We start from the raw sequence: 21,720 nt of genomic DNA on the forward strand, positions 1-21,720 counted from the left end.
GCTTTAGAGTGCCGACTTTATCACTGCGCATGAAGAAATGACCACCTCCAACGTTTGGTTTATGTTTTATAAGCATTTTTAATTTTATTGCTTAAATCGCATTTTCTCGGCGAGCTGAGCACTTTTTCTGAATTGTGCCGCTCCCGTCACTCTGGTTAGGTTGGCATCGAAAAAAACGCTCTCGGGTGCTTTAGAGTGCCGAGTTTATCACTGCGCATGAAGAAATGACCACCTCCAACGTTTGGTTTATGTTTTATAAGCATTTTTAATTTTATTGCTTAAATCGCATTTTCTCGGCGAGCTGAGCGCTTTTTCTGAATTGTGCCGCTCCCGTCACTCTGGTTAGGTTGGCATCGAAAAAAACGCTCTCGGGTGCTTTAGAGTGCCGAGTTTATCACTGCGCATGAAGAAATGACCACCTCCAACGTTTGGTTTATGTTTTATAAGCATTTTTAATTTTATTGCTTAAATCGCATTTTCTCGGCGAGCTGAGCGCTTTTTCTGAATTGTGCCGCTCCCGTAACTCTGGTTAGGTTGGCATCGAAAAAAAACGCTCTCGGGTGCTTTAGAGTGCCGAGTTTATCACTGCGCATGAAGAAATGACCACTTCCAACGTTTGGTTTATGTTTTATAAGCATTTTTAATTTTATTGCTTAAATCGCATTTTCTCGGCGAGCTGAGCACTTTTTCTGAATTGTGCCGCTCCCGTCACTCTGGTTAGGTTGGCATCGAAAAAAACGCTCTCGGGTGCTCTAGAGTGCCGAGTTTATTACTGCGCATTGAGAAATGACCACCTCCAACGTTTGGTTTATGTTTTATAAGCATTTTTAATTTTATTGCTTAAATCGCATTTTCTCGGCGAGCTGAGCACTTTTTCTGAATTGTGCCGCTCCCGTCACTCTGGTTAGGTTGGCATCGAAAAAAAACGCTCTCGGGTGCTTTAGAGTGCCGAGTTATTCACTGCGCATGAAGAAATGACCACCTCCAACGTTTGGTTTATGTTTTATAAGCATTTTTAATTTTATTGCTTAAATCGCATTTTCTCGGCGAGCTGAGCACTTTTTCTGAATTGTGCCGCTCCCGTCACTCTGGTTAGGTTGGCATCGAAAAAAACGCTCTCGGGTGCTTTAGAGTGCCGAGTTATTCACTGCGCATGAAGAAATGACCACCTCCAACGTTTGGTTTATGTTTTATAAGCATTTTTAATTTTATTGCTTAAATCGCATTTTCTCGGCGAGCTGAGCGCTTTTTCTGAATTGTGCCGCTCCCGTCACTCTGGTTAGGTTGGCATCGAAAAAAACGCTCTCGGGTGCTTTAGAGTGCCGAGTTATTCACTGCGCATGAAGAAATGACCACCTCCAACGTTTGGTTTATGTTTAATAAGCATTTTTAATTTTATTGCTTAAATCGCATTTTCTCGGCGAGCTGAGCACTTTTTCTGAATTGTGCCGCTCCCGTCACTCTGGTTAGGTTGGCATCGAAAAAAACGCTCTCGGGTGCTTTAGAGTGCCGAGTTTATTACTGCGCATTAAGAAATGACCACCTCCAACGTTTGGTTTATGTTTTATAAGCATTTTTAATTTTATTGCTTAAATCGCATTTTCTCGGCGAGCTGAGCACTTTTTCTGAACTGTGCCGCTCCCGTCACTCTGGTTAGGTTGGCATCGAAAAAAACGCTCTCGGGTGCTTTAGAGTGCCGAGTTTATCACTGCGCATGAAGAAATGACCACCTCCAACGTTGTTTATGTTTAATAAGCATTTTTAATTTTATTGCTTAAATCGCATTTTCTTGGCGAGCTGAGCACTTTTTCTGAATTGTGCCGCTCCCGTCACTCTGGTTAGGTTGGCATCGAAAAAAACGCTCTCGGGTGCTTTAGAGTGCCGACTTTATCACTGCGCATGAAGAAATGACCACCTCCAACGTTTGGTTTATGTTTTATAAGCATTTTTAATTTTATTGCTTAAATCGCATTTTCTCGGCGAGCTGAGCACTTTTTCTGAATTGTGCCGCGCCCGTCACTCTGGTTAGGTTGGCATCGAAAAAAACGCTCACGGGTGCTTTAGAGTAACGAGTTTATTACTGCGCATTAAGAAATGACCACCTCCAACGTTTGGTTTATGTTTTATAAGCATTTTTAATCTTATTGCTTAAATCGCATTTTCTCGGCGAGCTGAGCACTTTTTCTGAATTGTGCCGCTCCCGTCACTCTGGTTAGGTTGGCATCGAAAAAAACGCTCTCGGGTGCTTTAGAGTGCCGAGTTATTCACTGCGCATGAAGAAATGACCACCTCCAACGTTTGGTTTATGTTTTATAAGCATTTTTAATTTTATTGCTTAAATCGCATTTTCTCGGCGAGCTGAGCACTTTTTCTGAATTGTGCCGCTCCCGTCACTCTGGTTAGGTTGGCATCGAAAAAAACGCTCTCGGGTGCTTTAGAGTGCCGAGTTTATCACTGCGCATGAAGAAATGACCACCTCCAACGTTTGGTTTATGTTTTATAAGCATTTTTAATTTTATTGCTTAAATCGCATTTTCTCGGCGAGCTGAGCGCTTTTTCTGAATTGTGCCGCTCCCGTCACTCTGGTTAGGTTGGCATCGAAAAAAACGCTCTCGGGTGCTTTAGAGTGCCGAGTTTATCACTGCGCATGAAGAAATGACCACCTCCAACGTTTGGTTTATGTTTTATAAGCATTTTTAATTTTATTGCTTAAATCGCATTTTCTCGGCGAGCTGAGCGCTTTTTCTGAATTGTGCCGCTCCCGTAACTCTGGTTAGGTTGGCATCGAAAAAAACGCTCTCGGGTGCTTTAGAGTGCCGAGTTTATCACTGCGCATGAAGAAATGACCACTTCCAACGTTTGGTTTATGTTTTATAAGCATTTTTAATTTTATTGCTTAAATCGCATTTTCTCGGCGAGCTGAGCACTTTTTCTGAATTGTGCCGCTCCCGTCACTCTGGTTAGGTTGGCATCGAAAAAAACGCTCTCGGGTGCTCTAGAGTGCCGAGTTTATTACTGCGCATTGAGAAATGACCACCTCCAACGTTTGGTTTATGTTTTATAAGCATTTTTAATTTTATTGCTTAAATCGCATTTTCTCGGCGAGCTGAGCACTTTTTCTGAATTGTGCCGCTCCCGTCACTCTGGTTAGGTTGGCATCGAAAAAAACGCTCTCGGGTGCTTTAGAGTGCCGAGTTTATTACTGCGCATTAAGAAATGACCACCTCCAACGTTTGGTTTATGTTTTATAAGCATTTTTAATTTTATTGCTTAAATCGCATTTTCTCGGCGAGCTGAGCACTTTTTCTGAATTGTGCCGCTCCCGTCACTCTGGTTAGGTTGGCATCGAAAAAAACGCTCTCGGGTGCTTTAGAGTGCCGAGTTATTCACTGCGCATGAAGAAATGACCACCTCCAACGTTTGGTTTATGTTTTATAAGCATTTTTAATTTTATTGCTTAAATCGCATTTTCTCGGCGAGCTGAGCACTTTTTCTGAATTGTGCCGCTCCCGTCACTCTGGTTAGGTTGGCATCGAAAAAAACGCTCTCGGGTGCTTTAGAGTGCCGAGTTATTCACTGCGCATGAAGAAATGACCACCTCCAATGTTTGGTTTATGTTTAATAAGCATTTTTAATTTTATTGCTTAAATCGCATTTTCTCGGCGAGCTGACCACTTTTTCTGAATTGTGCCGCTCCCGTCACTCTGGTTAGGTTGGCATCGAAAAAAACGCTCTCGGGTGCTTTAGAGTGCCGAGTTTATTACTGCGCATTAAGAAATGACCACCTCCAACGTTTGGTTTATGTTTTATAAGCATTTTTAATTTTATTGCTTAAATCGCATTTTCTCGGCGAGCTGAGCACTTTTTCTGAATTGTGCCGCTCCCGTCACTCTGGTTAGGTTGGCATCGAAAAAAACGCTCTCGGGTGCTTTAGAGTGCCGAGTTATTCACTGCGCATGAAGAAATGACCACCTCCAACGTTTGGTTTATGTTTAATAAGCATTTTTAATTTTATTGCTTGAATCGCATTTTCTCGGCGAGCTGAGCACTTTTTCTGAATTGTGCCGCTCCCGTCACTCTGGTTAGGTTGGCATCGAAAAAAACGCTCTCGGGTGCTTTAGAGTGCCGAGTTTATCACTGCGCATGAAGAAATGACCACCTCCAACGTTTGGTTTATGTTTTATAAGCATTTTTAATTTTATTGCTTAAATCGCATTTTCTCGGCGAGCTGAGCGCTTTTTCTGAATTGTGCCGCTCCCGTCACTCTGGTTAGGTTGGCATCGAAAAAAACGCTCTCGGGTGCTTTAGAGTGCCGAGTTTATTACTGCGCATTAAGAAATGACCACCTCCAACGTTTGGTTTATGTTTTATAAGCATTTTTAATTTTATTGCTTAAATCGCATTTTCTCGGCGAGCTGAGCGCTTTTTCTGAATTGTGCCGCTCCCGTCACACTGGTTAGGTTGGCATCGAAAAAAACGCTCTCGGGTGCTTTAGAGTGCCGAGTTATTCACTGCGCATGCAGAAATGACCACCTCCAACGTTTGGTTTATGTTTAATAAGCATTTTTAATTTTATTGCTTAAATCGCATTTTCTCGGCGAGCTGAGCACTTTTTCTGAATTGTGCCGCTCCCGTCACTCTGGTTAGGTTGGCATCGAAAAAAACGCTCTCGGGTGCTTTAGAGTGCCGAGTTTATTACTGCGCATTAAGAAATGACCACCTCCAACGTTTGGTTTATGTTTTATAAGCATTTTTAATTTTATTGCTTAAATCGCATTTTCTCGGCGAGCTGAGCACTTTTTCTGAATTGTGCCGCTCCCGTCACTCTGGTTAGGTTGGCATCGAAAAAAACGCTCTCGGGTGCTTTAGAGTGCCGAGTTTATCACTGCGCATGAAGAAATGACCACCTCCAACGTTTGGTTTATGTTTAATAAGCATTTTTAATTTTATTGCTTAAATCGCATTTTCTCGGCGAGCTGAGCACTTTTTCTGAATTGTGCCGCGCCCGTCACTCTGGTTAGGTTGGCATCGAAAAAAACGCTCACGGGTGCTTTAGAGTAACGAGTTTATTACTGCGCATTAAGAAATGACCACCTCCAACGTTTGGTTTATGTTTTATAAGCATTTTTAATCTTATTGCTTAAATCGCATTTTCTCGGCGAGCTGAGCACTTTTTCTGAATTGTGCCGCTCCCGTCACTCTGGTTAGGTTGGCATCGAAAAAAACGCTCTCGGGTGCTTTAGAGTGCCGAGTTATTCACTGCGCATGAAGAAATGACCACCTCCAACGTTTGGTTTATGTTTTATAAGCATTTTTAATTTTATTGCTTAAATCGCATTTTCTCGGCGAGCTGAGCACTTTTTCTGAATTGTGCCGCTCCCGTCACTCTGGTTAGGTTGGCATCGAAAAAAACGCTCTCGGGTGCTTTAGAGTGCCGAGTTTATCACTGCGCATGAAGAAATGACCACCTCCAACGTTTGGTTTATGTTTTATAAGCATTTTTAATTTTATTGCTTAAATCGCATTTTCTCGGCGAGCTGAGCGCTTTTTCTGAATTGTGCCGCTCCCGTCACTCTGGTTAGGTTGGCATCGAAAAAAACGCTCTCGGGTGCTTTAGAGTGCCGAGTTTATCACTGCGCATGAAGAAATGACCACCTCCAACGTTTGGTTTATGTTTTATAAGCATTTTTAATTTTATTGCTTAAATCGCATTTTCTCGGCGAGCTGAGCGCTTTTTCTGAATTGTGCCGCTCCCGTAACTCTGGTTAGGTTGGCATCGAAAAAAACGCTCTCGGGTGCTTTAGAGTGCCGAGTTTATCACTGCGCATGAAGAAATGACCACTTCCAACGTTTGGTTTATGTTTTATAAGCATTTTTAATTTTATTGCTTAAATCGCATTTTCTCGGCGAGCTGAGCACTTTTTCTGAATTGTGCCGCTCCCGTCACTCTGGTTAGGTTGGCATCGAAAAAAACGCTCTCGGGTGCTCTAGAGTGCCGAGTTTATTACTGCGCATTAAGAAATGACCACCTCCAACGTTTGGTTTATGTTTTATAAGCATTTTTAATTTTATTGCTTAAATCGCATTTTCTCGGCGAGCTGAGCACTTTTTCTGAATTGTGCCGCTCCCGTCACTCTGGTTAGGTTGGCATCGAAAAAAACGCTCTCGGGTGCTTTAGAGTGCCGAGTTTATTACTGCGCATTAAGAAATGACCACCTCCAACGTTTGGTTTATGTTTTATAAGCATTTTTAATTTTATTGCTTAAATCGCATTTTCTCGGCGAGCTGAGCACTTTTTCTGAATTGTGCCGCTCCCGTCACTCTGGTTAGGTTGGCATCGAAAAAAACGCTCTCGGGTGCTTTAGAGTGCCGAGTTATTCACTGCGCATGAAGAAATTACCACCTCCAACGTTTGGTTTATGTTTTATAAGCATTTTTAATTTTATTGCTTAAATCGCATTTTCTCGGCGAGCTGAGCACTTTTTCTGAATTGTGCCGCTCCCGTCACTCTGGTTAGGTTGGCATCGAAAAAAACGCTCTCGGGTGCTTTAGAGTGCCGAGTTATTCACTGCGCATGAAGAAATGACCACCTCCAATGTTTGGTTTATGTTTAATAAGCATTTTTAATTTTATTGCTTAAATCGCATTTTCTCGGCGAGCTGAGCACTTTTTCTGAATTGTGCCGCTCCCGTCACTCTGGTTAGGTTGGCATCGAAAAAAACGCTCTCGGGTGCTTTAGAGTGCCGAGTTTATTACTGCGCATTAAGAAATGACCACCTCCAACGTTTGGTTTATGTTTTATAAGCATTTTTAATTTTATTGCTTAAATCGCATTTTCTCGGCGAGCTGAGCACTTTTTCTGAATTGTGCCGCTCCCGTCACTCTGGTTAGGTTGGCATCGAAAAAAACGCTCTCGGGTGCTTTAGAGTGCCGAGTTATTCACTGCGCATGAAGAAATGACCACCTCCAACGTTTGGTTTATGTTTAATAAGCATTTTTAATTTTATTGCTTGAATCGCATTTTCTCGGCGAGCTGAGCACTTTTTCTGAATTGTGCCGCTCCCGTCACTCTGGTTAGGTTGGCATCGAAAAAAACGCTCTCGGGTGCTTTAGAGTGCCGAGTTTATCACTGCGCATGAAGAAATGACCACCTCCAACGTTTGGTTTATGTTTTATAAGCATTTTTAATTTTATTGCTTAAATCGCATTTTCTCGGCGAGCTGAGCGCTTTTTCTGAATTGTGCCGCTCCCGTCACTCTGGTTAGGTTGGCATCGAAAAAAACGCTCTCGGGTGCTTTAGAGTGCCGAGTTTATTACTGCGCATTAAGAAATGACCACCTCCAACGTTTGGTTTATGTTTTATAAGCATTTTTAATTTTATTGCTTAAATCGCATTTTCTCGGCGAGCTGAGCGCTTTTTCTGAATTGTGCCGCTCCCGTCACACTGGTTAGGTTGGCATCGAAAAAAACGCTCTCGGGTGCTTTAGAGTGCCGAGTTATTCACTGCGCATGCAGAAATGACCACCTCCAACGTTTGGTTTATGTTTAATAAGCATTTTTAATTTTATTGCTTAAATCGCATTTTCTCGGCGAGCTGAGCACTTTTTCTGAATTGTGCCGCTCCCGTCACTCTGGTTAGGGTGGCATCGAAAAAAACGCTCTCGGGTGCTTTAGAGTGCCGAGTTTATTACTGCGCATTAAGAAATGACCACCTCCAACGTTTGGTTTATGTTTTATAAGCATTTTTAATTTTATTGCTTAAATCGCATTTTCTCGGCGAGCTGAGCACTTTTTCTGAATTGTGCCGCTCCCGTCACTCTGGTTAGGTTGGCATCGAAAAAAACGCTCTCGGGTGCTTTAGAGTGCCGAGTTTATCACTGCGCATGAAGAAATGACCACCTCCAACGTTTGGTTTATGTTTAATAAGCATTTTTAATTTTATTGCTTAAATCGCATTTTCTCGGCGAGCTGAGCACTTTTTCTGAATTGTGCCGCTCCCGTCACTCTGGTTAGGTTGGCATCGAAAAAAGCGCTCTCGGGTGCTTTAGAGTGCCGAGTTTATTACTGCGCATTAAGAAATGACCACCTCCAACGTTTGGTTTATGTTTTATAAGCATTTTTAATTTTATTGCTTAAATCGCATTTTCTCGGCGAGCTGAGCGCTTTTTCTGAATTGTGCCGCTCCCGTCACTCTGGTTAGGTTGGCATCGAAAAAAACGCTCTCGGGTGCTTTAGAGTGCCGAGTTTATTACTGCGCATTAAGAAATGACCACCTCCAACGTTTGGTTTATGTTTTATAAGCATTTTTAATTTTATTGCTTAAATCGCATTTTCTCGGCGAGCTGAGCACTTTTTCTGAATTGTGCCGCTCCCGTCACTCTGGTTAGGTTGGCATCGAAAAAAACGCTCACGGGTGCTTTAGAGTGCCGAGTTTATTACTGCGCATTAAGAAATGACCACCTCCAACGTTTGGTTTATGTTTTATAAGCATTTTTAATTTTATTGCTTAAATCGAATTTTCTCGGCGAGCTGAGCGCTTTTTCTGAATTGTGCCGCTCCCGTAACTCTGGTTAGGTTGGCATCGAAAAAAACGCTCTCGGGTGCTTTAGAGTGCCGAGTTTATCACTGCGCATGAAGAAATGACCACTTCCAACGTTTGGTTTATGTTTTATAAGCATTTTTAATTTTATTGCTTAAATCGCATTTTCTCGGCGAGCTGAGCACTTTTTCTGAATTGTGCCGCTCCCGTCACTCTGGTTAGGTTGGCATCGAAAAAAACGCTCTCGGGTGCTCTAGAGTGCCGAGTTTATTACTGCGCATTAAGAAATGACCACCTCCAACGTTTGGTTTATGTTTTATAAGCATTTTTAATTTTATTGCTTAAATCGCATTTTCTCGGCGAGCTGAGCACTTTTTCTGAATTGTGCCGCTCCCGTCACTCTGGTTAGGTTGGCATCGAAAAAAACGCTCTCGGGTGCTTTAGAGTGCCGAGTTATTCACTGCGCATGGAGAAATGACCACCTCCAACGTTTGGTTTATGTTTTATAAGCATTTTTAATTTTATTGCTTAAATCGCATTTTCTCGGCGAGCTGAGCGCTTTTTCTGATTTGTGCCGCTCCCGTCACTCTGGTTAGGTTGGCATCGAAAAAAACGCTCTCGGGTGCTTTAGAGTGCCGAGTTTATCACTGCGCATGAAGAAATGACCACCTCCAACGTTTGGTTTATGTTTTATAAGCATTTTTAATTTTATTGCTTAAATCGCATTTTCTCGGCGAGCTGAGCGCTTTTTCTGAATTGTGCCGATCCCGTCACTCTGGTTAGGTTGGCATCGAAAAAAACGCTCTCGGGTGCTTTAGAGTGCCGAGTTTATCACTGCGCATGAAGAAATGACCACCTCCAACGTTTGGTTTATGTTTTATAAGCATTTTTAATTTTATTGCTTAAATCGCATTTTCTCGGCGAGCTGAGCGCTTTTTCTGAATTGTGCCGCTCCCGTAACTCTGGTTAGGTTGGCATCGAAAAAAACGCTCTCGGGTGCTTTAGAGTGCCGAGTTTATCACTGCGCATGAAGAAATGACCACTTCCAACGTTTGGTTTATGTTTTATAAGCATTTTTAATTTTATTGCTTAAATCGCATTTTCTCGGCGAGCTGAGCGCTTTTTCTGAATTGTGCCGCTCCCGTAACTCTGGTTAGGTTGGCATCGAAAAAAACGCTCTCGGGTGCTTTAGAGTGCCGAGTTATTCACTGCGCACGAAGAAATGACCACCTCCAACGTTTGGTTTATGTTTTATAAGCATTTTTAATTTTATTGCTTAAATCGCATTTTCTCGGCGAGCTGAGCGCTTTTTCTGAATTGTGCCGCTCCCGTCACTCTGGTTAGGTTGGCATCGAAAAAAACGCTCTCGGGTGCTTTAGAGTGCCGAGTTTATTACTGCGCATTAAGAAATGACCACCTCCAACGTTTGGTTTATGTTTTATAAGCATTTTTAATTTTATTGCTTAAATCGCATTTTCTCGGCGAGCTGAGCACTTTTTCTGAATTGTGCCGCTCCCGTCACTCTGGTTAGGTTGGCATCGAAAAAAACGCTCTCGGGTGCTTTAGAGTGCCGAGTTTATTACTGCGCATTAAGAAATGACCACCTCCAACGTTTGGTTTATGTTTTATAAGCATTTTTAATTTTATTGCTTAAATCGCATTTTCTCGGCGAGCTGAGCACTTTTTCTGAATTGTGCCGCTCCCGTCACTCTGGTTAGGTTGGTATCGAAAAAAACGCTCTCGGGTGCTTTAGAGTGCCGAGTTATTCACTGCGCACGAAGAAATGACCACCTCCAACGTTTGGTTTATGTTTTATAAGCATTTTTAATTTTATTGCTTAAATCGCATTTTCTCGGCGAGCTGAGCGCTTTTTCTGAATTGTGCCGCTCCCGTCACTCTGGTTAGGTTGGCATCGAAAAAAACGCTCTCGGGTGCTTTAGAGTGCCGAGTTTATTACTGCGCATTAAGAAATGACCACCTCCAACGTTTGGTTTATGTTTTATAAGCATTTTTAATTTTATTGCTTAAATCGCATTTTCTCGGCGAGCTGAGCACTTTTTCTGAATTGTGCCGCTCCCGTCACTCTGGTTAGGTTGGCATCGAAAAAAAACGCTCTAGGGTGCTTTAGAGTGCCGAGTTTATTACTGCGCATTACGAAATGACCACCTCCAACGTTTGGTTTATGTTTTATAAGCATTTTTAATTTTATTGCTTAAATCGCATTTTCTCGGCGAGCTGAGCACTTTTTCTGAATTGTGCCGCTCCCGTCACTCTGGTTAGGTTGGCATCGAAAAAAACGCTCTCGGGTGCTTTAGAGTGCCGAGTTATTCACTGCGCATGAAGAAATGACCACCTCCAACGTTTGGTTTATGTTTTATAAGCATTTTTAATTTTATTGCTTAAATCGCATTTTCTCGGCGAGCTGAGCACTTTTTCTGAATTGTGCCGCTCCCGTCACTCTGGTTAGGTCGAAAAAAACGCTCTCGGGTGCTTTAGAGTGCCGTTTATTACTGCGCATTAAGAAATGACCACCTCCAACGTTTGGTTTATGTTTTATAAGCATTTTTAATTTTATTGCTTAAATCGCATTTTCTCGGCGAGCTGAGCACTTTTTCTGAATTGTGCCGCTCCCGTCACTCTGGTTAGGTTGGCATCGAAAAAAACGCTCTCGGGTGCTTTAGAGTGCCGAGTTATTCACTGCGCACGAAGAAATGACCACCTCCAACGTTTGGTTTATGTTTTATAAGCATTTTTAATTTTATTGCTTAAATCGCATTTTCTCGGCGAGCTGAGCGCTTTTTCTGAATTGTGCCGCTCCCGTCACTCTGGTTAGGTTGGCATCGAAAAAAACGCTCTCGGGTGCTTTAGAGTGCCGAGTTTATTACTGCGCATTAAGAAATGACCACCTCAACGTTTGGTTTATGTTTTATAAGCATTTTTAATTTTATTGCTTAAATCGCAATTTCTCGGCGAGCTGAGCACTTTTTCTGAATTGTGCCGCTCCCGTCACTCTGGTTAGGTTGGCATCGAAAAAAACGCTCTAGGGTGCTTTAGAGTGCCGAGTTTATTACTGCGCATTACGAAATGACCACCTCCAACGTTTGGTTTATGTTTTATAAGCATTTTTAATTTTATTGCTTAAATCGCATTTTCTCGGCGAGCTGAGCACTTTTTCTGAATTGTGCCGCTCCCGTCACTCTGGTTAGGTTGGCATCGAAAAAAACGCTCTCGGGTGCTTTAGAGTGCCGAGTTATTCACTGCGCATGAAGAAATGACCACCTCCAACGTTTGGTTTATGTTTTATAAGCATTTTTAATTTTATTGCTTAAATCGCATTTTCTCGGCGAGCTGAGCACTTTTTCTGAATTGTGCCGCTCCCGTCACTCTGGTTAGGTCGAAAAAAACGCTCTCGGGTGCTTTAGAGTGCCGTTTATTACTGCGCATTAAGAAATGACCACCTCCAACGTTTGGTTTATGTTTTATAAGCATTTTTAATTTTATTGCTTAAATCGCATTTTCTCGGCGAGCTGAGCACTTTTTCTGAATTGTGCCGCTCCCGTCACTCTGGTTAGGTTGGCATCGAAAAAAACGCTCTCGGGTGCTTTAGAGTGCCGAGTTATTCACTGCGCACGAAGAAATGACCACCTCCAACGTTTGGTTTATGTTTTATAAGCATTTTTAATTTTATTGCTTAAATCGCATTTTCTCGGCGAGCTGAGCGCTTTTTCTGAATTGTGCCGCTCCCGTCACTCTGGTTAGGTTGGCATCGAAAAAAACGCTCTCGGGTGCTTTAGAGTGCCGAGTTTATTACTGCGCATTAAGAAATGACCACCTCAACGTTTGGTTTATGTTTTATAAGCATTTTTAATTTTATTGCTTAAATCGCATTTTCTCGGCGAGCTGAGCACTTTTTCTGAATTGTGCCGCTCCCGTCACTCTGGTTAGGTTGGCATCGAAAAAAACGCTCTCGGGTGCTTTAGAGTGCCGAGTTTATTACTGCGCATTAAGAAATGACCACCTCCAACGTTTGGTTTATGTTTTATAAGCATTTTTAATTTTATTGCTTAAATCGCATTTTCTCGGCGAGCTGAGCACTTTTTCTGAATTGTGCCGCTCCCGTCACTCTGGTTAGGTTGGCATCGAAAAAAACGCTCTCGGGTGCTTTAGAGTGCCGAGTTATTCACTGCGCATGAAGAAATGACCACCTCCAACGTTTGGTTTATGTTTAATAAGCATTTTTAATTTTATTGCTTGAATCGCATTTTCTCGGCGAGCTGAGCGCTTTTTCTGAATTGTGCCGCTCCCGTCACTCTGGTTAGGTTGGCATCGAAAAAAACGCTCTCGGGTGCTTTAGAGTGCCGAGTTTATCACTGCGCATGAAGAAATGACCACCTCCAACGTTTGGTTTATGTTTTATAAGCATTTTTAATTTTATTGCTTAAATCGCATTTTCTCGGCGAGCTGAGCGCTTTTTCTGAATCGTGCCGCTCCCGTAACTCTGGTTAGGTTGGCATCGAAAAAAACGCTCTCGGGTGCTTTAGAGTGCCGAGTTTATCACTGCGCATGAAGAAATGACCACTTCCAACGTTTGGTTTATGTTTTATAAGCATTTTTAATTTTATTGCTTAAATCGCATTTTCTCGGCGAGCTGAGCACTTTTTCTGAATTGTGCCGCTCCCGTCACTCTGGTTAGGTTGGCATCGAAAAAAACGCTGTCGGGTGCTTTAGAGTGCCGAGTTTATTACTGCGCATTAAGAAATGACCACCTCCAACGTTTGGTTTATGTTTTATAAGCATTTTTAATTTGATTGCTTAAATCGCATTTTCTCGGCGAGCTGAGCACTTTTTCTGAATTGTGCCGCTCCCGTCACTCTGGTTAGGTTGGCATCGAAAAAAACGCTCTCGGGTGCTTTAGAGTGCCGAGTTATTCACTGCGCATGAAGAAATGACCACCTCCAACGTTTGGTTTATGTTTTTTAAGCATTTTTAATTGTATTGCTTAAATCGCATTTTCTCGGCGAGCTGAGCACTTTTTCTGAATTGTGCCGCTCCCGTCACTCTGGTTAGGTTGGCATCGAAAAAAACGCTCTCGGGTGCTTTAGAGTGCCGAGTTTATCACTGCGCATGAAGAAATGACCACCTCCAACGTTTGGTTTATGTTTTATAAGCATTTTTAATTTTATTGCTTAAATCGCATTTTCTCGGCGAGCTGAGCGCTTTTTCTGAATTGTGCCGCTCCCGTCACTCTGGTTAAGTTGGCATCGAAAAAAACGCTCTCGGGTGCTTTAGAGTGCCGAGTTATTCACTGCGCATGAAGAAATGACCACCTCCAACGTTTGGTTTATGTTTAATAAGCATTTTTAATTTTATTGCTTAAATCGCATTTTCTCGGCGAGCTGAGCGCTTTTTTCTGAATTGTGCCGCTCCCGTCACTCTGGTTAGGTTGGCATCGAAAAAAACGCTCTCGGGTGCTTTAGAGTGCCGAGATATTCACTGCTCATGAAGAAATGACCACCTCCAACGTTTGGTTTATGTTTAATAAGCATTTTTAATTTTATTGCTTAAATCGCATTTTCTCGGCGAGCTGAGCACTTTTTTTGAATTGTGCCGCTCCCGTCACTCTGGTTAGGTTGGCATCGAAAAAAACGCTCTCGGGTGCTTTAGAGTGCCGAGTTTATCACTGCGCATGAAGAAATGACCACCTCCAACGTTTGGTTTATGTTTTATAAGCATTTTTAATTTTATTGCTTAAATCGCATTTTCTCGGCGAGCTGAGCGCTTTTTCTGAATTGTGCCGCTCCCGTCACTCTGGTTAGGTTGGCATCGAAAAAAACGCTCTCGGGTGCTTTAGAGTGCCGAGTTATTCACTGCGCATGAAGAAATGACCACCTCCAACGTTTGGTTTATGTTTAATAAGCATTTTTAATTTTATTGCTTAAATCGCATTTTCTCGGCGAGCTGAGCGCTTTTTCTGAATTGTGCCGCTCCCGTCACTCTGGTTAGGTCGGCATCGAAAAAAACGCTCTCGGGTGCTTTAGAGTGCCGAGTTATTCATTGCGCATGAAGAAATGACCACCTCCAACGTTTGGTTTATGTTTAATAAGCATTTTTAATTTTATTGCTTAAATCGCATTTTCTCGGCGAGCTGAGCACTTTTTCTGAATTGTGCCGCTCCCGTCACTCTGGTTAGGTTGGCATCGAAAAAAACGCTCTCGGGTGCTTTAGAGTGCCGAGTTTATTACTGCGCATTAAGAAATGACCACCTCCAACGTTTGGTTTATGTTTTATAAGCATTTTTAATTTTATTGCTTAAATCGCATTTTCTCGGCGAGCTGAGCACTTTTTCTGAATTGTGCCGCTCCCGTCACTCTGGTTAGGTTGGCATCGAAAAAAACGCTATCGGGTGCTTTAGAGTGCCGAGTTATTCACTGCGCATGAAGAAATGACCACCTCCAACGTTTGGTTTATGTTTAATAAGCATTTTTAATTTTATTGCTTAAATCGCATTTTCTCGGCGAGCTGAGCACTTTTTCTGAATTGTGCCGCTCCCGTCACTCTGGTTAGGTTGGCATCGAAAAAAACGCTCTCGGGTGCTTTAGAGTGCCGAGTTTATTACTGCGCATTAAGAAATGACCACCTCCAACGTTTGGTTTATGTTTTATAAGCATTTTTAATTTTATTGCTTAAATCGCATTTTCTCGGCGAGCTGAGCACTTTTTCTGAATTGTGCCGCTCCCGTCACTCTGGTTAGGTTGGCATCGAAAAAAACGCTCTCGGGTGCTTTAGAGTGCCGAGTTTATTACTGCGCATTAATAAATGACCACCTCCAACGTTTGGTTTATGTTTTATAAGCATTTTTAATTTTATTGCTTAAATCGCATTTTCTCGGCGAGCTGAGCACTTTTTCTGAATTGTGCCGCTCCCGTCACTCTGGTTAGGTTGACATCGAAAAAAACGCTCTCGGGTGCTTTAGAGTGCCGAGTTTATTACTGCGCATTAAGAAATGACCACCTCCAACGTTTGGTTTATGTTTTATAAGCATTTTTAATTTTATTGCTTAAATCGCATTTTCTCGGCGAGCTGAGCACTTTTTCTGAATTGTGCCGCTCCCGTCACTCTGGTTAGGTTGGCATCGAAAAAAACGCTCTCGGGTGCTTTAGAGTGCTGAGTTTATTACTGCGCATTAAGAAATGACCACCTCCAACGTTTGGTTTATGTTTTATAAGCATTTTTAATTTTATTGCTTAAATCGCATTTTCTCGGCGAGCTGAGCACTTTTTCTGAATTGTGCCGCTCCCGTCACTCTGGTTAGGTTGGCATCGAAAAAAACGCTCTCGGGTGGTTTAGAGTGCCGAGTTATTCACTGCGCATGAAGAAATGACCACCTCCAACGTTTGGTTTATGTTTAATAAGCATTTTTAATTTTATTGCTTGAATCGCATTTTCTCGGCGAGCTGAGCACTTTTTCTGAATTGTGCCGCTCCCGTCACTCTGGTTAGGTTGGCATCGAAAAAAACGCTCTCGGGTGCTTTAGAGTGCCGAGTTTATCACTGCGCATGAAGAAATGACCACCTCCAACGTTTGGTTTATGTTTTATAAGCATTTTTAATTTTATTGCTTAAATCGCATTTTCTCGGCGAGCTGAGCGCTTTTTCTGAATTGTGCCGCTCCCGTCACTCTGGTTATATGTTGGCATCGAAAAAAACGCTCTCGGGTGCTTTAGAGTGCCGAGTTTATCACTGCGCATGAAGAAATGACCACCTCCAACGTTTGGTTTATGTTTTATAAGCATTTTTAATTTTATTGCTTAAATCGCATTTTCTCGGCGAGCTGAGCACTTTTTCTGAATTGTGCCGCTCCCGTCACTCTGGTTAGGTTGGCATCGAAAAAAACGCTCTCGGGTGCTTTAGAGTGCCGAGTTTATCACTGCGCATGAAGAAATGACCACCTCCAACGTTTGGTTTATGTTTTATAAGCGTTTTTAAATTTATTGCTTAAATCGCATTTTCTCGGCGAGCTGAGCGCTTTTTCTGAATTGTGCCGCTCCCGTCACTCTGGTTAGGTTGGCATCGAAAAAAACGCTCTCGGGTGCTTTAGAGTGCCGAGTTATTCACTGCGCATGAAGAAATGACCACCTCCAACGTTTGGTTTATGTTTTATAAGCATTTTTAGTTTTATTGCTTAAATCGCATTTTCTCGGCGAGCTGAGCACTTTTTCTGAATTGTGCCGCTCCCGTCACTCTGGTTAGGTTGGCATCGAAAAAAACGCTCTCGGGTGCTTTAGAGTGCCGAGTTTATCACTGCGCATGAAGAAATGACCACCTCCAACGTTTGGTTTATGTTTAAAGCATTTTTAATTTTATTGCTTAAATCGCATTTTCTCGGCGAGCTGAGCACTTTTTCTGAATTGTGCCGCTCCCGTCACTCTGGTTAGGTTGGCATCGAAAAAAACGCTCTCGGGTGCTTTAGAGTGCCGACTTTATCACTGCGCATGAAGAAATGACCACCTCCAACGTTTGGTTTATGTTTTATAAGCATTTTTAATTTTATTGCTTAAATCGCATTTTCTCGGCGAGCTGAGCACTTTTTCTGAATTGTGCCGCTCCCGTCACTCTGGTTAGGTTGGCATCGAAAAAAACGCTCACGGGTGCTTTAGAGTGCCGAGTTTATTACTGCGCATTAAGAAATGACCACCTCCAACGTTTGGTTTATGTTTTATAAGCATTTTTAATTTTATTGCTTAAATCGCATTTTCTCGGCGAGCTGAGCACTTTTTCTGAATTGTGCCGCTCTCGTCACTCTGGTTAGGTTGGCATCGAAAAAAACGCTCTCGTGTGCTTTAGAGTGCCGAGTTATTCACTGCGCACGAAGAAATGACCACCTCCAACGTTTGGTTTATGTTTTATAAGCATTTTTAATTTTATTGCTTAAATCGCATTTTCTCGGCGAGCTGAGCGCTTTTTCTGAATTGTGCCGCTCCCGTCACTCTGGTTAGGTTGGCATCGAAAAAAAACGCTCTCGGGTGCTTTAGAGTGCCGAGTTTATTACTGAACATTAAGAAATGACCACCTCCAACGTTTGGTTTATGTTTTATAAGCATTTTTAATTTTATTGCTTAAATCGCATTTTCTCGGCGAGCTGAGCACTTTTTCTGAATTGTGCCGCTCCCGTCACTCTGGTTAGGTTGGCATCGAAAAAAACGCTCTCGGGTGCTTTAGAGTGCCGAGTTTATTACTGCGCATTAAGAAATGACCACCTCCAACGTTTGGTTTATGTTTTATAAGCATTTTTAATTTTATTGCTTAAATCGCATTTTCTCGGCGAGCTGAGCACTTTTTCTGAATTGTGCCGCTCCCGTCACTCTGGTTAGGTTGGCATCGAAAAAAACGCTCTCGGGTGCTTTAGAGTGCCGAGTTATTCACTGCGCATGAAGAAATGACCACCTCCAACGTTTGGTTTATGTTTAATAAGCATTTTTAATTTTATTGCTTGAATCGCATTTTCTCGGCGTTCTGGGCACTTTTTCTGAATTGTGCCGCAACCGTCACTCTGGTTAGGTTGGCATCGAAAAAAACGCTCTCGGGTGCTTTAGAGTGCCGAGTTTATCACTGCGCGTGAAGAAATGACCACCTCCAACGTTTGGTTTATGTTTTATAAGCATTTTTAATTTTATTGCTTAAATCGCATTTTCTCGGCGAGCTGAGCGCTTTTTCTGAATTGTGCCGCTCCCGTCACTCTGGTTAGGTTGGCATCGAAAAAAACGCTCTCGGGTGCTTTAGAGTGCCGAGTTTATCACTGCGCATGAAGAAATGACCACCTCCAACGTTTGGTTTATGTTTTATAAGCATTTTTAATTTTATTGCTTAAATCGCATTTTCTCGGCGAGCTGAGCGCTTTTTCTGAATTGTGCCGCTCCCGTCACTCTGGTTAGGTTGGCATCGAAAAAAACGCTCTCGGGTGCTTTAGAGTGCCGAGTTATTCACTGCGCATGAAGAAATGACCACCTCCAACGTTTGGTTTATTTTTAATAAGCATTTTTAATTTTATTGCTTAAATCGCATTTTCTCGGCGAGCTGAGCGCTTTTTCTGAATTGTGCCGCTCCCGTCACTCTGGTTAGGTTGGCATCGAAAAAAACGCTCTCGGGTGCTTTAGAGTGCCGAGTTATTCACTGCGCATGAAGAAATGACCACCTCCAACGTTTGGTTTATGTTTAATAAGCATTTTTAATTTTATTGCTTGAATCGCATTTTCTCGGCGAGCTGAGCACTTTTTCTGAATTGTGCCGCTCCCGTCACTCTGGTTAGGTTGGCATCGAAAAAAACGCTCTCGGGTGCTTTAGAGTGCCGAGTTATTCACTGCGCATGAAGAAATGACCACCTCCAACGTTTGGTTTATGTTTTATAAGCATTTTTAATTTTATTGCTTAAATCGCATTTTCTCGGCGAGCTGAGCACTTTTTCTGAATTGTGCCGCTCCCGTCACTCTGGTTAGGTTGGCATCGAAAAAAACGCTCTCGGGTGCTTTAGAGTGCCGAGTTATTCACTGCGCATGAAGAAATGACCACCTCCAACGTTTGGTTTATGTTTAATAAGCATTTTTAATTTTATTGCTTAAATCGCATTTTCTCGGCGAGCTGAGCACTTTTTCTGAATTGTGCCGCTCCCGTCACTCTGGTTAGGTTGGCATCGAAAAAAACGCTCTCGGGTGCTTTAGAGTGCCGAGTTTATTACTGCGCATTAAGAAATGACCACCTCCAACGTTTGGTTTATGTTTTATAAGCATTTTTAATTTTATTGCTTAAATCGCATTTTCTCGGCGAGCTGAGCGCTTTTTCTGAATTGTGCCGCTCCCGTCACTCTGGTTAGGTTGGCATCGAAAAAAACGCTCTCGGGTGCTTTAGAGTGCCGAGTTTATTACTGCGCATTAAGAAATGACCACCTCCAACGTTTGGTTTATGTTTTATAAGCATTTTTAATTTTATTGCTTAAATCGCATTTTCTCGGCGAGCTGAGCACTTTTTCTGAATTGTGCCGCTCCCGTCACTCTGGTTAGGTTGGCATCGAAAAAAACGCTCTCGGGTGCTTTAGAGTGCCGAGTTTATTACTGCGCATTAAGAAATGACCACCTCCAACGTTTGGTTTATGTTTTATAAGCATTTTTAATTTTATTGCTTAAATCGCATTTTCTCGGCGAGCTGAGCGCTTTTTCTGAATTGTGCCGCTCCCGTCACTCTGGTTAGGTTGGCATCGAAAAAAACGCTCTCGGGTGCTTTAGAGTGCCGAGTTATTCACAGCGCATGAAGAAATGACCACCTCCAACGTTTGGTTTATGTTTAATAAGCATTTTTAATTTTATTGCTTAAATCGCATTTTCTCGGCGAGCTGAGCACTTTTTCTGAATTGTGCCGTTCCCGTCACTCTGGTTAGGTTGGCATCGAAAAAAACGCTCTCGGGTGCTTTAGAGTGCCGAGTTTATTACTGCGCATTAAGAAATGACCACCTCCAACGTTTGGTTTATGTTTTATAAGCATTTTTAATTTTATTGCTTAAATCGCATTTTCTCGGCGAGCTGAGCACTTTTTCTGAATTGTGCCGCTCCCGTCACTCTGGTTAGGTTGGCATCGAAAAAAACGCTCTCGGGTGCTTTAGAGTGCCGAGTTTATTACTGCGCATTAAGAAATGACCACCTCCAACGTTTGGTTTATGTTTTATAAGCATTTTTAATTTTATTGCTTAAATCGCATTTTCTCGGCGAGCTGAGCACTTTTTCTGAATTGTGCCGCTCCCGTCACTTGGCATCGAAAAAAACGCTCTCGGGTGCTTTAGAGTGCCGAGTTATTCACTGCGCATGAAGAAATGACCACCTCCAACGTTTGGTTTATGTTTTATAAGCATTTTTAATTTTATTGCTTAAATCGCATTTTCTCGGCGAGCTGAGCGCTTTTTCTGAATTGTGCCGCTCCCGTCACTCTGGTTAGGTTGGCATCGAAAAAAACGCTCTCGGGTGCTTTAGAGTGCAGAGTTTATTACTGCGCATTAAGAAATGACCACCTCCAACGTTTGGTTTATGTTTTATAAGCATTTTTAATTTTATTGCTTAAATCGCATTTTCTCGGCGAGCTGAGCGCTTTTTCTGAATTGTGCCGCTCCCGTCACTCTGGTTAGGTTGGCATCGAAAAAAACGCTCTCGGGTGCTTTAGAGTGCCGAGTTTATTACTGCGCATTAAGAAATGACCACCTCCAACGTTTGGTTTATGTTTTATAAGCATTTTTAATTTTATTGCTTAAATCGCATTTTCTCGGCGAGCTGAGCACTTTTTCTGAATTGTGCCGCTCCCGTCACTCTGGTTAGGTTGGCATCGAAAAAAACGCTCTCGGGTGCTTTAGAGTGCCGAGTTATTCACTGCGCACGAAGAAATGACCACCTCCAACGTTTGGTTTATGTTTTATAAGCATTTTTAATTTTATTGCTTAAATCGCATTTTCTCGGCGAGCTGAGCGCTTTTTCTGAATTGTGCCGCTCCCGTCACTCTGGTTAGGTTGGCATCGAAAAAAACGCTCTCGGGTGCTTTAGAGTGCCGAGTTTATTACTGCGCATTAAGAAATGACCACCTCCAACGTTTGGTTTATGTTTTATAAGCATTTTTAATTTTATTGCTTAAATCGCATTTTCTCGGCGAGCTGAGCACTTTTTCTGAATTGTGCCGCTCCCGTCACTCTGGTTAGGTTGGCATCGAAAAAAACGCTCTCGGGTGCTTTAGAGTGCCGAGTTTATTACTGCGCATTAAGAAATGACCACCTCCAACGTTTGGTTTATGTTTTATAAGCATTTTTAATTTTATTGCTTAAATCGCATTTTCTCGGCGAGCTGAGCTCTTTTTCTGAATTGTGCCGCTCCCGTCACTCTGGTTAGGTTGGCATCGAAAAAAACGCTATCGGGTGCTTTAGAGTGCCGAGTTATTCACTGCGCATGAAGAAATGACCACCTCCAACGTTTGGTTTATGTTTAATAAGCATTTTTAATTTTATTGCTTAAATCGCATTTTCTCGGCGAGCTGAGCACTTTTTCTGAATTGTGCCGCTCCCGTCAGTCTGGTTAGGTTGGCATCGAAAAAAACGCTCTCGGGTGCTTTAGAGTGCCGAGTTTATTACTGCGCATTAAGAAATGACCACCTCCAACG

The sequence above is a fragment of the Syngnathus typhle genome, unplaced genomic scaffold (genome assembly GCF_033458585.1).
Source record: "Syngnathus typhle isolate RoL2023-S1 ecotype Sweden unplaced genomic scaffold, RoL_Styp_1.0 HiC_scaffold_24, whole genome shotgun sequence".
Lineage (NCBI taxonomy): Eukaryota > Metazoa > Chordata > Actinopteri > Syngnathiformes > Syngnathidae > Syngnathus > Syngnathus typhle.